The 15,459-nt window shown below is 38.4% G+C and overlaps 1 long non-coding RNA gene across 1 annotated transcript in view; it reads right to left on the bottom strand.

Moving 5' to 3' along the window:
* LOC147379338 (uncharacterized) overlaps nucleotides 1-15,252 on the bottom strand; it is a 173,027-nt gene extending 157,775 nt beyond the window's left edge. The window contains exon 1 of the long non-coding RNA XR_015160512.1: nucleotides 15,148-15,252. This is a non-coding gene — a long non-coding RNA (uncharacterized LOC147379338). The remainder of the gene's footprint in view (nucleotides 1-15,147) is intronic.
* Between the last annotated feature and the right edge of the window lie 207 nt (nucleotides 15,253-15,459).

Here is a 15,459-nt window from a genome sequence, read left to right as displayed (position 1 = left end):
GTGGCCTGCCGTCTATGGGGTCGCACAGAGTCAGACACGACTGAACTGACTTAGCAGTAGCAGCAGCAGGAAGTCTGGTTTCCTAAGACTGAGTTTTTAGGTTTCTTTTTTTACCCAAAAAGTGGTTCAGGGAAATGCCAAAAAGTGAATCTCTAGCTCAGATCTCTCTTCCTCCAGTGCTAATCCACACCTTGAAGCTGCACTTCGTCTTGAGTCATGATTGCCTCTGATAGGTTACTCATTAATTAGGGCTTTGGTTTAATGGCCAATCCCCAACTTCTGCCTTGAGAGCTAACATCCTTCCTAGAAAGTGGCCACCTGTTTTTGCTTGCTAACATCAAGGCATTACATTCCCCTCATCTATTCCAGCCCCCAGCCCAATGTGCCTGATCAGGACTTGGCTTTCTGGGAGAAGACTGGAGCTGACATCAATGGAGAGCAGATGCTGGTCAGAACCTGTCAGGTTCCTCTCCCTGGTTCCCCAAGCTGACTAGTTTCTATACCACTGCCTATGAAATTGGCACCTTTTCTAAACTCTTAATGGCCGTTGTCGTGGTTCAGTTGCCCAACCATGTCCGACTCTTTGCAACCTGATGGACTGCAGCACACCAGGCCTCCCTGTCCCTCACCATCTCCCAGAATTTGTCCAAGTTCGTATCCATTATATCAGTGAGGCCATCCAGCCATCTCATCCTCTGATGCCCTCTTCTCCTTCTGGCCTCAATCTCTCCCAGCATCAGGGACTTTTCCAAGGAGTTGGCTGATTCCCTCTCAAAAGCACGGCAGTGCCACACAAAGACCCGTATATAAACAATCACAGCAGCATTATTCATAAAAGCCCAGACCAGAAGCAATCCGAATATCCATCAACTAGGCGAAAGTGTTTTTTTTTAATTTAGTATATCCAGTCAGTAGAAAATTAGTAATAAAAGGCAAAAACTACCAAGACACGAATGAATATTCATAATGAATCACCTTCAAAAGCATCACACTAAGTGAAAGATGTCAGATTCAAAGGGCTGAAATGGAGCAGGATGCTGTGGTCCTTGCCTCTGTCCCCCCATGTCCTCAACCTGCCTTTTGTCTATGGAAAGCTTTAGTCAAAGAATAAGTTTAATCAGAAAAAATGAGAACATGTGAAAACAAAGGAAAATAGTCAAAGGAGATCAAATAATAATAATGTACTCATTAAGCATAGAATGTACTCATTAAGCATAGTCAAGGACCTTTAGTTCTTTCTCAAGGGCTATGGACAATATTCTGAACCATATCCTGGGAGTTCTCTTACAAATACTGAAACCCCCACCTAGGTGGAAGAAGTTAGCTACATGATGACCAGACTGTATCCATGACAGAAGTGGCCACAATTCTGAAAATTGGCCTCAAAGAAATGGGAACAAACAGACCCTGGAACTGAAGACTAACTGTACCTAAAACAACCAAGATGACACTGGTCCAAACCACTGATGAAATGGTCTGTTAGAGATGACTGTGCTATTTCTCTGTGTAGCAACCCCCGCCCCGACTCCGCTGTCTAAAAAAGCTCTTGCCCTACTGGTTGCCAGTGGGGTGGAGTCAGCCTTTTGACAGACATCCACTCTCCTCTCCCTCAGTTTTGGGCATCTGAAATAAAGCAAACTTTCCACCAACCTGGCCTGTTGTACTGGCTTTTGGGTGGTGAGCAGCTGGACCCCATACCTATGAGTAACAGGACTACATCTTCAGTAGTTCTATTTATTTAAAAGTCCAGACAAGGAAAGTATAGTAGAGACAGAAAGCAGATCAGTGCTTGTCCAGGACTAGGGTTAGGAAGGAGGATTTATTGTGAAAAGACACAAGGGAACTTTCTACAGTGATGTTCTAAAAGTGAGTTGTGGGAATGGTTACACAACTCTACAAATTTACCAGAATCCTTGAGTTGCATAATTATAGTAAGTAAATTGTATTTTATGTAAATCTAACCTCAATAAAGCTGCTAAAAAATAATAATAAAAAAAAACATGGCGGTGATCTCTGTAGATTCTATATGGAACAGGTTCCCCTTCCCCAAAACAGAGTTCAGAACGTAATCCCCAGGTCACATGATAGTCTGAAGTTTAAGAGAATATAGGAATATCTATGCTGGAGGTGACTGTGTGCACACCCAGGAATTGTTAGCAATACCTGCCAAGTCCTTGGGAATAGTAAATAGAAATCTAAGTCTACAAAAACTTGTGTTCAAGAATTATCACATCACTTTTCTCCATAACCTGAATTGACTTCTGTTTTCTATCTTCAACTTCCTAGCATATGAAGTAGTTATCCTCATTGCTTACTGAAATTCCCACTTCTTGCTCACACCATTGAGGTAAGCCATGGAGCCAAAACACTGATGCTGGCGGTGTCTTCCTGTCCTTGCTCATCCATTTGCATGCAGTCACGGCCCTATTTGCATGACCCCTTCTGACCAATATTCCTTTGTTGTTTTAGTCCCACTCTCTGGCACTGAATTCCCTGGTGGCTCAGTGGTAAAGAATCCACTTGCCAATGCTGGAGACATTGGTTTGATCCCCGGGTCAGGAAGATCCCCTGGAGAAGGAAATGGCAACCCACACCAGAATTCCTGCCTAGAATATCCCATGGACAAAGAAGTCTGGCAAGCTGCAGTCCATGGGGTCACAAAAGAGACAGCCATGATTTAGTGACTAAACAACTAAACAACAGGCACAGGAATCCTTGCTGAGAGGCCCACGGGGCCTGTATAGTGACAGGTTGCAAGTCAGTGGCATGCAAGCTACATCTGGTCTGCAGCTGTGCTTTGTTTGGCCTAAGCTTTATTTTAAAAGCATTGTAGCCAACTTTCAAAAGTCAGAAGGGTTCATGAAAAAAATTACAATTTCTGGCTTCTCTGGAACATCAGGAAAGCTAGAAATTATGGGCACTTCTCCATGAGGCCATGATCACAGGAGTTGAGAAGCAATTGCCCATCTGATATTTGACATAGACACATCCAACCTCAATTATCCCCAACACTGAGGTAGGGTGTCAGTTGATGTTTTGATAATATTTGCAAGATTTTTTTTTTGTTTTTTGTTTTTTTTTTTTACACTAGGCCCTTTGAAACCACTTGTCTGACCTGCCTTTGCCATAGCAGGTGTTTGAAATCCCTGGTATGGCTTCCCCATAGGCCATCCTCTTACCCCCTCCCCAGTAGACTAGACACACTTTCTTCTGCTTTTCTCTCCCTTGCCAGTGGTATTCTCTTGCTAGTCTGTGAAAGAACCTTCTCTATCAATTTTTTAAAAGTCATTTTCCTTTGACAAGCCAAACTCAATTTGAGCTGTAGGGTTTAGCTTTTTAAAAACCAAAACTAGAATTTTTTTTTTTTTTTTTTTTATCCAGGCAGCAGGAGCGTTTGTCCTTTCACAGACCTCTCTTGAAATAAGGGGAGAACAACCAAAAATTCTTGCTTAAAAGGAGAAGAGAGAAGAGAAAATATTATGGAAAGAGGGAACATGGGTCAATATCTCAAAATTTTAACAATTAGGCATAACTTTGTCTTCAGATATCTAATTAAAAGACGTATTCAGTTCAGTACATGCCCAACTCTTTGCCACCGCATGGACTGTAGCACGCCAGGCTTCCCTGTCCATCACCAACTCCTGGAGCTTGCTCAAACTCATGTTCATTGAGTCAGTGATGCCATCCCACCATCTTATCCTCTGCCGTCCCCTTGTCCTCCTGCCTTCAATCTTCCCCAGCATCAGGGTCTTTTCCAATGAATCAGTTCTTCGCATCAGGTGGCCAAAGTTTTGGAGCTTCAGCTTCAGCGTCAGTCCTTCCAATGAATATTCAGGATTGATTGCCTTTCTCCTTCTGTCCAAGGGACACTCAAGACATAGTAGTTGAGTCAAATGACTCATCAATTAATATAAACACATTCCATCTTTTACTTGGAGTCAAAGTACCATCTGTTCAGTGAGTTGTTATTCCCTTTACTAGTAATATTGCTGGGCTGTTAATACTGGAAGAATCTATGATTATGCAGCTAAGTGCCAGGGCTCCCCTGGAATGGAAAGGATGCTTCAGTTCCAACCATGGTCAGAAACTAACCCCCCTACAAACACAAGCTGTCACTAGGTATCCCTTCCTGTCTCGGGCATGGGTACTGAACAGCAAACCTAGCAGGTAGAACAGAACTCTGAGGAGGTCAAAACCCAGGCAGCAAAGGGCAATGCCCTGTGAATGCTCAAGTCAAAGAGAACTGCAGGGAGTCAACGAAAGAAATTCCAATCCTGGGGTCTGTAAGGAAAAAGCAGACGGTCTGTAGGCATTTAGCCAAGCACACTGGAGGGGAACAGAGGAGTCCTCTGTAGGTTGCACTTGGAGTGAACTCTGAGCATTTACAGATGAGAAGGCTGAGGGCTCTGTGTAAACAGTTATGAAGGAGAAGAAACAAAGAAGCTCCATCCCAGTACAGAATGTCATCAGACCACACAAAAGGATCCACTGGCTCGAGACCACGCAAAACAAGGTTTCCAGGCAGAGTGGACACAATCACTTAGTCACTGACAAGACTTACTACCAGATCTCAAGAGGCCAGGCACTGGAAGTTGTTTAAAGCTCATTAAATGATGGTAATAGTTTTTCCCCTTTTTTGAGGTAAAGTTGATTTACAATGCTCTATAAATTTCAGATGCATAAATAACCACCAGTAATTCACAATTCTTAAGACTATACTCCATTTCTAGTTATTAAAAAATATTGGTTATATTTCCTGTGCTGTATAATATATGCTTGTAGCTTGTTTATGTAGGTTGTACCTCTTAATCCCCTATGGCTATCTTGCTAAGACCAATGACATTGGGAAGTAGTATAAATTAAACAATCAACTAATCAATAAAAATACCAGCATCAGTCAGTCAGTTCTGTCACTCAGTTGTGTCCGACTCTTTGCAACCCCGTGATCTGCAGCCAGGCCTCTCTGTCCATCATCAAATCCCAGAGTTTACTCAAACTCATGTCCATTGACTCGGTGATGCCATCCAACCATCTCATCCTCTGTCATTCCCTTCTCCTTCTGCCTTGAATCTTTCCCAGCATCAGAGTCTTTTCAAATGAGTCAACTCTTTGCATTAGGTGGCCAAAGTATTGGAGCTTCATTTTCAGCATCAGTCCTTCCAATGAATATTCAGGACTGATTTCCTTTAGGATAGACATCTTAGGATGCAAGGTTGGATCTCCTTGCAGTCCAAAGGACTCTCAAGAGTCTTCTCCAACACCACAGTTCAAAAGCATCGATTCTTTGGTGCTCAGCTTTCTTTATAGTCCAACTCTCACATCCATAGATTATTACTGGAAAAACCATAGCTTTGACTAGATGGACCTTTATTGGAAAAGTAATGTCTCTGCTTTTTAATATGCTGTCTAGGTTGGTCATAACTTTTCTTCCAAGGATCAAGCGTCCTTTAATTTCATGGCTGCAATCACCATCTGCAGTGCTTTTGGAGCTCAAAAAAATAGTCTGTCACTGTTTCCACTATTTCCCCACCTATTTGCCATGAAGTGATGGGACCAGATGTCATGATCTTAGTTTTCTGAATGTTGAGCTTTAAGCCAATTTTTTCACTCTCCTCTTTCACTTTCATCAAGAGGCTCTTTAGTTTTTCTTCACTTTCTGCCATAAGGGTGGTGTCATCTGCATATCTGTGGTGATTGATATTTCTCCCTGCGATCTTGATTTCAGCTTGTGCTTCATCCAGCCAAGCATTTCTCATGATGTACTCTGCACATAAGTTCATTAAGCAGGGTGACAATATACAGCTTTGACGTACTCCTTTCCCTATTTGGAACCAGTCTGTTGTTCCATATCCAGTTCTAACTGTTCCTTCCTGACCTGCATACAGATTTCTCAAGAGGGAGGTCAGGTGGTCTAGTATTCCCATCTCTTTCAGAATTTTCCACAGTTTATTGTGATCCACACAGTCAAAGGCTTTGGCATAGTCAATAAAGCAGAAATAGATGTTTTTCTGGAACTTTCTTGCTTTTTCGATGATCCAACGGATGTTGGCAATTTGATCTCTGGTTCCTCTGCCTTTTCTAAATCCAGCTTGAACATCTGGAAGTTCATAGCTCATGTATTGTTGAAGCCTGGCTTGGAGAATTTTGAGCATCACTTTTCTAGCATTTGAGATGAATGCAATTGTGTGGTAGTTTGAGCATTCTTTTGCATTGCCTTTCTTTGGGATTGGAATGAAAACTGACCTTTTCCAGTCCTGTGCCCACTGCTGAGTTTTCCAAATTTCCTGGCATATTGAGTGTATCAACTAATCAATAAAAATATCAGCATGCACATTGCAATTCCAAGACATGTTTTCCCTTTGAATATTGAAGCTGAGTTGGGGTGAAGTGGCCACATGTAAATCTCCTGTTGTTTATTACCAAAGTTGGGGGGCAGGGGGAGCACAGCTTAACTGAAGACCTAGTCTACCCCTGAAGAGATACCTCATTGCCCAAGAGGCAACATGTGTTTCTTCCAACTCAGATATAATTAGGAAGGCAGCCAGTGATCAAGGACATAAAGAGATGATTGGATGGGATGTAATTCCTACATAGTGTGTACTTTCCTTCATGTTGGTTTGGAAACCTCTGTTTTACTGGACAATTTAACCCCTGCTAGAGCACATAAATCACCTTAGACTGGGGGGACCTATAGGTACGTGTGTCCATCCCAGAAACTCTAGTTAACATTCAGAAAAGTAAACTATCAAGCAAGTGACATCACATATGTCCCCTTCTGACCCACCCTCATGATTGACTCCTGGGAATAAAAAACTCACAGGAGGCTGCCCATCCTCCTCAGTGCCCACCTGCTCTGGCACTTGTCAGGGCGAACTGAGACCTTATCCATCCTGGTTTCATACTTTCTATTTTTTTCCTTATTTTCTCCCTTCTATTCTTTTCCACTTCTACCTTTGTTCCATATACTAACTGGACTGGAATCAACTGTGTCCTTGCCTTTGTACTGGGTGAAAACAGTTCCTGGCCAGGCCCTGGCAATTAGGATGAGTTAAATCTAACCCATCTCATCCCCACCCTTATGCTACCGTGACCACCCCCCACCTCCCTGACCCTGTCTCACTTGTCCTCCGGTTCAAGTGCTCCCAGCTCCTGGCATATGAACAGCATCTGGACATATAGTCAGTATCATGGTTCATGGTGAAAGGGTCACAGAGAGACCATGAGGGGAGGAAAGGAAAACAGAAAGCTGAGGAGGGCAGCATGCAAACTCGACCCGTTAGGTACATGGCAGGATTCCCAGTAACTAATGACTATAAATTAGATGAAGAAATCACTGGAAAAGATACAGTCAAAACATAGCTCACATAGAAGCATCATTTAGCTAGTTGGAGCCACATCTAATAATAGTTGGAAACTAGTAGAATAATTTGATCAATGACTTTTTTTGCAACTTGTATCACTTGTTTTATAGTTTTAAAATACATATGATTTAGACCAGTGCTATTCAGTAGCAGAATGTGGCTATTTAAAGTAATTAAAAGTAACTAAAATTAGAGACTTTCCTGGTGGTTCAGTGGTTAAGACTTCACCTTCCAGTTCAAGGGGTGTGGGTTCAGTGTCTGGTTGGGGGGCTAAGATCATGCTGGCCAAAAAATAAAACAAGAACAATATTATAACAAATTCAGTAAAAACTTTAAAAAGTGGTCCACATCACAAAATATCTTTAAAAAACAATAAAATTAACGACATTTAAAAATTAAATTCCTCAGTTGCACAAGTCATGTTTCAAATGCTTGATTTCCCCGTGTGGCCAGGGGCTACCATATTGAACAGCAGAGGTATAGAACATTTCCAGCATCTCACAAAGGTTCTGTGTGTTTGCATTTATCAGGTTACTTTTTCCTCCATATCAAGTGAATAAGTGTATTGTGTATTGCTTGTAGCTCTGACTACTGTGAAATTTTCCTTCAGCACTATGGAGGTAGCTGACATGACACTCTGGATCACCTATTTATGCAATCAACTTGTGATTTCTGTTCCCACTTTGCACACATCAGTGTACTATCTCCATCTTACAACAGACTGATGATACTCCCGTGCCACTTTATGACTCTGTAGATTTGATAGCATTCAATTTAGGATAAGCAATTCACATTCCATAGTCACTTTTATTCCTACGATTAAGAGATGTCTTAATCCCCGTCAATGTCCATTGTTACCTGAGGAGCTGTTATTTTCAGCAGAGATGCGCTCTAGATGCCGAGAGGTTTGCCCACACTACCACTCTCCTACTGGAGCCGGTGACTCCCCTGTACCTCTAGCATCATCAGATCTGCAGGATGACAACCACATGGCAGGAAAGATTGCACCACAGCCTGAATCTTCTACAGTATTCTCCAGTCTGAGCTCTAATAAAATGTACAACCTTATCCCATAATCTGATACATTTATTGGAGGTGGTACCCCCAAGCATGGCATAAATTGCCTCAAAAAAAAAAAAAAAAAAACAGTGGGAGGGTGGTGGAGGAGGGATAGATTGGGAACTCGGGGTTAATAAACTATTATATGTAGAATGGATAAACAACAGGGTCCTACTGTATAGGACAGGAAATAACATCCAATATCCTCTAATAAACTGTAATGGGAAAATATGAAAATGAATATACAAATATAGTCTTATAACTGAATCACTTTGCTGTACAACAGAAATTAACAGAACATTATAAACTGTTCATTATTAAAAAAAAAAAAAAAAAAAACAAGTAGACCAAAGCAAACTCTTTCTCTTTCTTAATAGAGGTCCACGATGCAAAAATGTGTTCTTTACATTAAAGAAGAATTTCCTGGAATGCCCCAGATCATTGGTTCACTACAAAACAGGACCTTTGGTATACATGTATGTGACTAGAGCACCTAGGGTAAATGCTACTTCCTGATTACCAAGTCTATTTAGCAAAATGGAATCAAAATAGTAGAGCAGTATGATATTTCTGGGGCTTCTCAGGTGGCACAGCGGTAAAGAATCTGCCTGTCAATGCAGGCGACACAAGAGACGCAGGTTCAATCCCTGGTTCAGGAAGATGTCTTAAAATAGGAAATGACAACCCACTCAAGTATTCTTGTCTGGAAAATTCTATGGAATGAGGAGCCTGGCAGGTTACAGTCCATGGGATCGCAAAGAGTCGGACACAACTGGAATATACACACAGAGGATCATGGTGACAATGACAGCCCATATCTAACATCCTTAAAACACATAGCTATTCTTCTTTCTGGAGTCTACTATTATCCTGCAAAATCCAAGGGAACAGTGCAAAGTATTGGAAACAAGGCAAGTGCACTGAATCTGTACTTTTTTTTTTCTTTTGAGCTTTTTGTCTTTTATTGGGGTACAGCTGATTAACAATGTTGTGATAGTTTCAGGTGAACAGCAAAGAGATTCAGTCATACATATATATGTACCCATTCTCTCCCTGAATCTGTATATTCAGTAAGTTGTTTCAAAACTCTCTTATTCTGTGGGTCTATTTATATGTCTATCTGCAATACCACAGTGTCTTAATTGCTATAGTTTAATTAAAATTTTGTTATCTGTTAGAACAGTTTTCTTCTTTGGAAATATCTTGAGTCTTCTAGACTTTCTGCTCTTTCATTTAAGTTTCAAAATCAGCTTGTTAAGTTCCATGAAAAAAACTGGATTTGTCTTCAAGAGAGCCATCTTTATGCTTGGGATAGCAGTTTAAGATTATTGGTAGTTACAGAATAAAGATTTCATGGGAATGAGTGTGAATAAAAATTAAAGTGATTAACTGAGTGCTTTTCTGATAAGTGGTATTTGTCCCCCCAATGTTTTATTTTTGCTGTTATATAATAAACTTTAAACTCTTGTAAATGCAGATCAAGGAAAGGAATGAGTAGAGAATGTAGCTTGGAAATAAAGCTTAAAGTTTGAAGGAACATATTTTGGTTTTCTTTGCTATTCAACTAGCAAAATTTGGAGGTACTTACAGATGAAAGTAAAGAAACCAACAGAAAGGTGGAGAATAAAAACTGAAGAAATCAGAAGATAATTGAGGCAGCAAGAGTTCGGTAAACATAGAGTGGAAATCTCCCTCTCTATCTATCTTGTGTGTGTATGGGTGCACTCGAATATACCCTGCATACATGCATGCAGTTGGTGGCATTTCAAGAGTTCACAATATTAAAGAGGGAAATTTTCCACAAAGCATTATCCCCAAAGAATGTCTTTATGTATTCTAATAGAATGGAGGGAAATCATCAGATTTGAGACACTGAGGAACTGTACGAACAAAGAATTACTGTAGGCAATATGACCCATTTTCAGAGTTTTTCTTAAAAAGGAAATTAGATATGACTTGACAATTAGTAGGTTTCACTGTAGAGAGCATCCCAAGTTAATATTCCCAACCAGTTGTATGACTTTTTATATAATGTCATAAGAACTACTTAAATTTCTCTGTATAGATATAATTCACCCATCTTATTTAGAAAGAAAATTTCTCCTCTTCATAACTTAAGGAGAACATTTTTATAAATTAGAGATTGAATTTCCTTTTAGGAAAACGTATTAAGAATCCCATGGACAGAGGAGCCTTGTCGGGCTACAGTTCATAGGGTCTCAGAGTCGGACACAACTAAAGTGACTTAGTAAACATGCATTAAGAACCGAAAAAAATATTATAAGAGTAAATCACTTCTTCAAATGCACAAATACTTTAAATTTAATAATATGATAAAGCAAATTTTCAGATCAAATGATGACATAGAAATTCAACAAGGAAAAACATGCTAAAAGTTGAATGGTAGTTTTAGTTTTCTTTCCAGGAGAGTGAAATTTCACCAGTATAGTCTTAGGAAGTTTATAATTTACACTCAGTTGTTTTAAAGTATGATTTAATCTAATTGTAATTTGTTTTATCTGAGAAAGTGTGTATATGATTCTATGGCTTATAAAATTATTTTAATAATCAAAGTAAAAATGATTAAAGTACAAATAGAAGAGGTTGTGATTTCTCTTACATTACTAAAAAGTTGCCAGTGAAAATGATGTATTAATAATTTTATTAGTGTTACACATGACTGCAGGAATAGCAATTCTTAATACTATCTTTTCAATCATCTTTATTTTTAAATGACCACATGCGGTTCTTGCTTTTGTTCTATCTTGTGTTTGGGGGGTGTTTCACCCTCCCATTTCTCCCCTCATACACATCTTAATAATTTTATGGTTATTGGAATAATTACTAAATAAGTTATAAATAATCTTTACTTATAACTAGTTCCTTCACTGTATCCCAGATAGATAACAATCATTTTTCTTTAAGTCATTAGGGCTCTACTTCAAAATTATGGTCCCAGGACTAAGTAAGACTTTGATGACTTGAGAGAGTAACAAATTGTAACACATACTGCATCTTGCTCACTCAGTGAGAGCTAATTCAGTTGACTAAATCTCACAAATGTGTTTAAAGAGAAATGGATGCTGATTCATCTTGCTCACTCAGTGAGAGCTAATTCGGTAGTTGACTAAATCTCACAAAGGGAAATGGATGCTGATTCCTAGATTCTATCATTTAATGTGTAAATGGGGAGTTTCAGATGCCGTTATTTGCCATAATAAGTCTGATGTCATTCAGTAACAAAGTTCTGGACCTGAAATCAGTGTCATCAGCTTTTAAATCAACCTATCATATTCTAATGAACCAGTTGTATTTGTCTGGATTAAAATGGAATCATTCATAGGACTTCCAGAATGGTGATATGAGGACCCTCTTCCCAGTAGAACAACTACAAATGATTAAAACTGATTACAAAAACAGTGACTTGGAAATTGTTCTAAAGAAATAGAGAAAATGTAAAACGTTTATTCCAGAAAATGCACTCAGTTTTTTTAAGAACAGCAGAGTCTGTGGTAACTGATCCCTAATCCACTTCCTCTGGGACTCCCTTAGGTGGCTCAGTGGGTAAAGAAGCCACCAATGCAGAAGATATAAGAGATGTGGGTTTGATCCCTCAGTCAGGAAGATCCCCTGGTTGAGGGCATAGCAATCCACTCCAGTATTCTTGCCTGGAGAATCCCATGGACAGAGGAGTCCGTAGGGTCACAAAGAGTCGGACATGACTGAAGTGACTTAGCATGCATGCATGCACCATTTCCTGGCACCTCCTCAGCTCAGCATCATGGAAACTATTCCTGTTGGGTTGCAACTAAGAACACAGAGCCCCTCTTCATCTTGCTCTGAGTCTATATCTATGGAATCTTCCCTGGAGGAGCATCCTCCATCAATACTCATCCCTCCAGCTCCTTGCCCAGAAACTCTATTCTAGCAAAGGGCAATTAAGGGACCTGGGGCTCCCTTTCTCCACCCAGAAAAGAGAGAAAGTGGAAACACAACACTAGTCCCCAGTCACTCTGTCCCAGCTTGCTCATAGGGAGGATATTTCAAGCTGAGACGGTGGAGATGCAAAGATCAGAACTTATCAACATCACCCAGCATTTCACTTGAATGACAGAATTATCCCCACCTCTAAACCCTTAATAGTGACACAGAGGTTTTACACAAGGGTAGTAAAACAGATCATAGGAAGGAATAAGTCCATAGATCCATGAATCCAATATACAGGCACCCTAATTGAATTAAATCAAACTGTGGAGCAATTTATGCCCCAGGGCATTGTTGAAAACAATAGGATCATCAACTGGCAATTAGTGGAGGTAACAGAGGGGTATTATCAACAAAGGCAAAAAACTTAACAGGGAGCACAGAGAAAGAGATTAAAGAAAGCCCTGATGTAACCACTGCCTCCTTGAGAGACTGTGTGCCTACCTGAGACTGGGTACCTCCCTATGGGACTCACATCAGAAAATATACAGATTTCACTAAAATTGCCTATTTCAACAAAAATGATGAGACATACAGTAACAGCAAAGTATGACCTATATATAGAGAGACAGAGAGAACAACAACAACAAAAAATGCAGGCAACAGATGTTGCCTTTGAGGAGACTCAATGATCATACATAGCAGACAAATCTTTGAAGGCTATTATAAAATATTCAAAGAACTGAAGGAAACCATGTCTAAAGAAGTGAAGGCAGACATGATGACAATGTCTCAGCAAATAGACAATATCCAAAAAGAGATACATGCTATACAAGAAAACCAAATAGAAATTCTGGAGATGAAAAGTAAAACAACTCAAAAAATAAAATTCACTAGAGAGAATTGACAGTAGGTTTAAGCACATCTAAGAGAAAACCAGTAAACTTGAAGATAATTTCTATAAACTATGTAATATAAATACACAGAACAAGAATGAAAAAAATGGACAGAATCTCAGCGAACACAATATACCTAAACTTATGGAATGCAATTGAAGCAGTGCTTAGAGAGGAATTTATAGCACAAATACTTAAAAAGAATAAATAAATCAATAATCTGTGACTTTTCACCTTAAGACACTTGAAAAAGATGGGGACACTAACACTAAAGCAAATAGAAGAAAGCACATAGTAAAAGTGAGAATGGAGATAAAAGAAACAGAAAATAGAAAAACAATAGAGAAAATCAATGGAACAAAATGGAGGAAAGACCACAAAATTGACAAATCTTTAGCTAGATTAACTGGGGAATAAAGACGAAAGACTCAGATGAAGGAGGGAACATCACCACTGACCTTACAGGAATGAGAGGGATGTTAAAAGGGGACTTTTCTGGTGGTCTAGGGGTTAAGACTCCATGCTTCCCCTACAAGGGGAAAGTGATTTGATCCCTGGTCAGAGAACTAACTTCCCACAGGCCACATAGTGTGACCAAAAAAAACCAGAACAAAACAAAAAGGCTGCTAAAGGGATAATATGCAACTGTGTGTAAACAAATTAGATAATTTAGATGAAAGGAACAAATTCTTAGAAAGAAACTGACAAAAGAAGAAACATGTAAATAGACCTATAATAAGTAGAAATAATAAATTTGCTAATTTAAAACTTCCCACAAAGAAGAGCCCAACACCAGATGCATTTGTTGTTAATTCTACAGAATATTAAATATGAATAAACATTAATTCTTCATAAACTCTTTCAAAAATAGAAGCTAATCATTTTTGACTATTTTATGAGGCCATTGTTACCATTATATCAAAATGAGACAAATACAAGAAAAGCAGAGACCAGTATCTCTTATGAATGTAGATACAAAGATTTTAAACAAGATATAGCAAATTAATATAACAGTAATATATAAAAGGGACTATGCACCATATCCAAGTGGGATTTACTTCAGGAATGTAGAGTTGATTTATCATACAAAAATTATTTACAGAATTACACTATATCAATAAATTAAGAAGTGAAAAATATATGATTATCTCAGATGCAGAGAAAGCATCTTCATGATAGAAACCTAATAAACTAGAAATTTAAAAAAACCTCCTCAACCCGAAAGGCAATTTATATGAAAAAATACCCACAGTTAGCATCACACTTAACAGTGAAAAATCAAATGCTTTTCCCCTACAAAATGAGACAAGGATGTCCACTCTTACCTCATCTATTCAACATTATTCTTGAGGTTCTAGCTAGGGCATTTAGACAAGAAAAATAAATAAAAGCATTGACATTGGAAAGAAAGGATCAAAAATATTTCTATTTTCAAATGATATTATCTTATATGGAAATATATTAAAGTTAAAATCCACTAAAGCTTATTAGAATATTAGTAATAGTAAATGAGTTAATATATAATCAATATCAGATCAGAATATAAGATCAACATACAATCAATTGTATTCTTGTGTACTAAAAATGAATGTTTCAAAATAAAATTACTAAAATAATTCAATTTTCACTAAAATAAAAGACAATAGAATACTTGGGTATAAATTAAACATAAAAATTTTCTGTTAATTACTCTTTAATGATTCTATATTATAGTATTTACAGAAAGCACATGTAAAAGTATACATATTAAAATATATCATATTTTGAAATCCTCAAATAAAAAAATGCAGTGTATTTCTTAGAGCAGCATTAGATAAGCCTTCAGTTAATTAAGTTATACCTTTAAAAATATTGCCTCCAGATGGTAAATTAAATCTGTTTTTGTAATATTTTAATAAATTACTCACCTTGGAGTTCTAAGAGTATAGGCTTTAAGATTTCAGGCTTAAACTGTCCCTTAAATTCTTTTACCAGGATTACTAATATACCCTAAAGAACTATTTATTTTCTAACTTGTTCATTTTCATTACTTAATATACTGTTGGGAATACTTTATCTTGAGCCATGTCTAGACATCCAGATGGTTTTGATAAATTCATTTGAAAAAGAGGCTGAGTTCAGGGAAATGGCTAATTATTTTTTTTTAACTAAGCATATTTTTTCTAAAGAATGCCACAAAATCATCTTGACTGAATTACTCACCTTTCAACTGATTATTT

The sequence above is a fragment of the Bos grunniens genome, chromosome 1 (assembly GCF_055505025.1).
Source record: "Bos grunniens cultivar Pamir isolate PY7600 chromosome 1, Bosgru_T2T1.0, whole genome shotgun sequence".
In the NCBI taxonomy this organism is placed as follows: Eukaryota; Metazoa; Chordata; class Mammalia; order Artiodactyla; family Bovidae; genus Bos; species Bos grunniens.
Note: the sequence above shows the minus strand (reverse complement) of the source record. Positions and strands in the feature narration are given on the sequence as shown.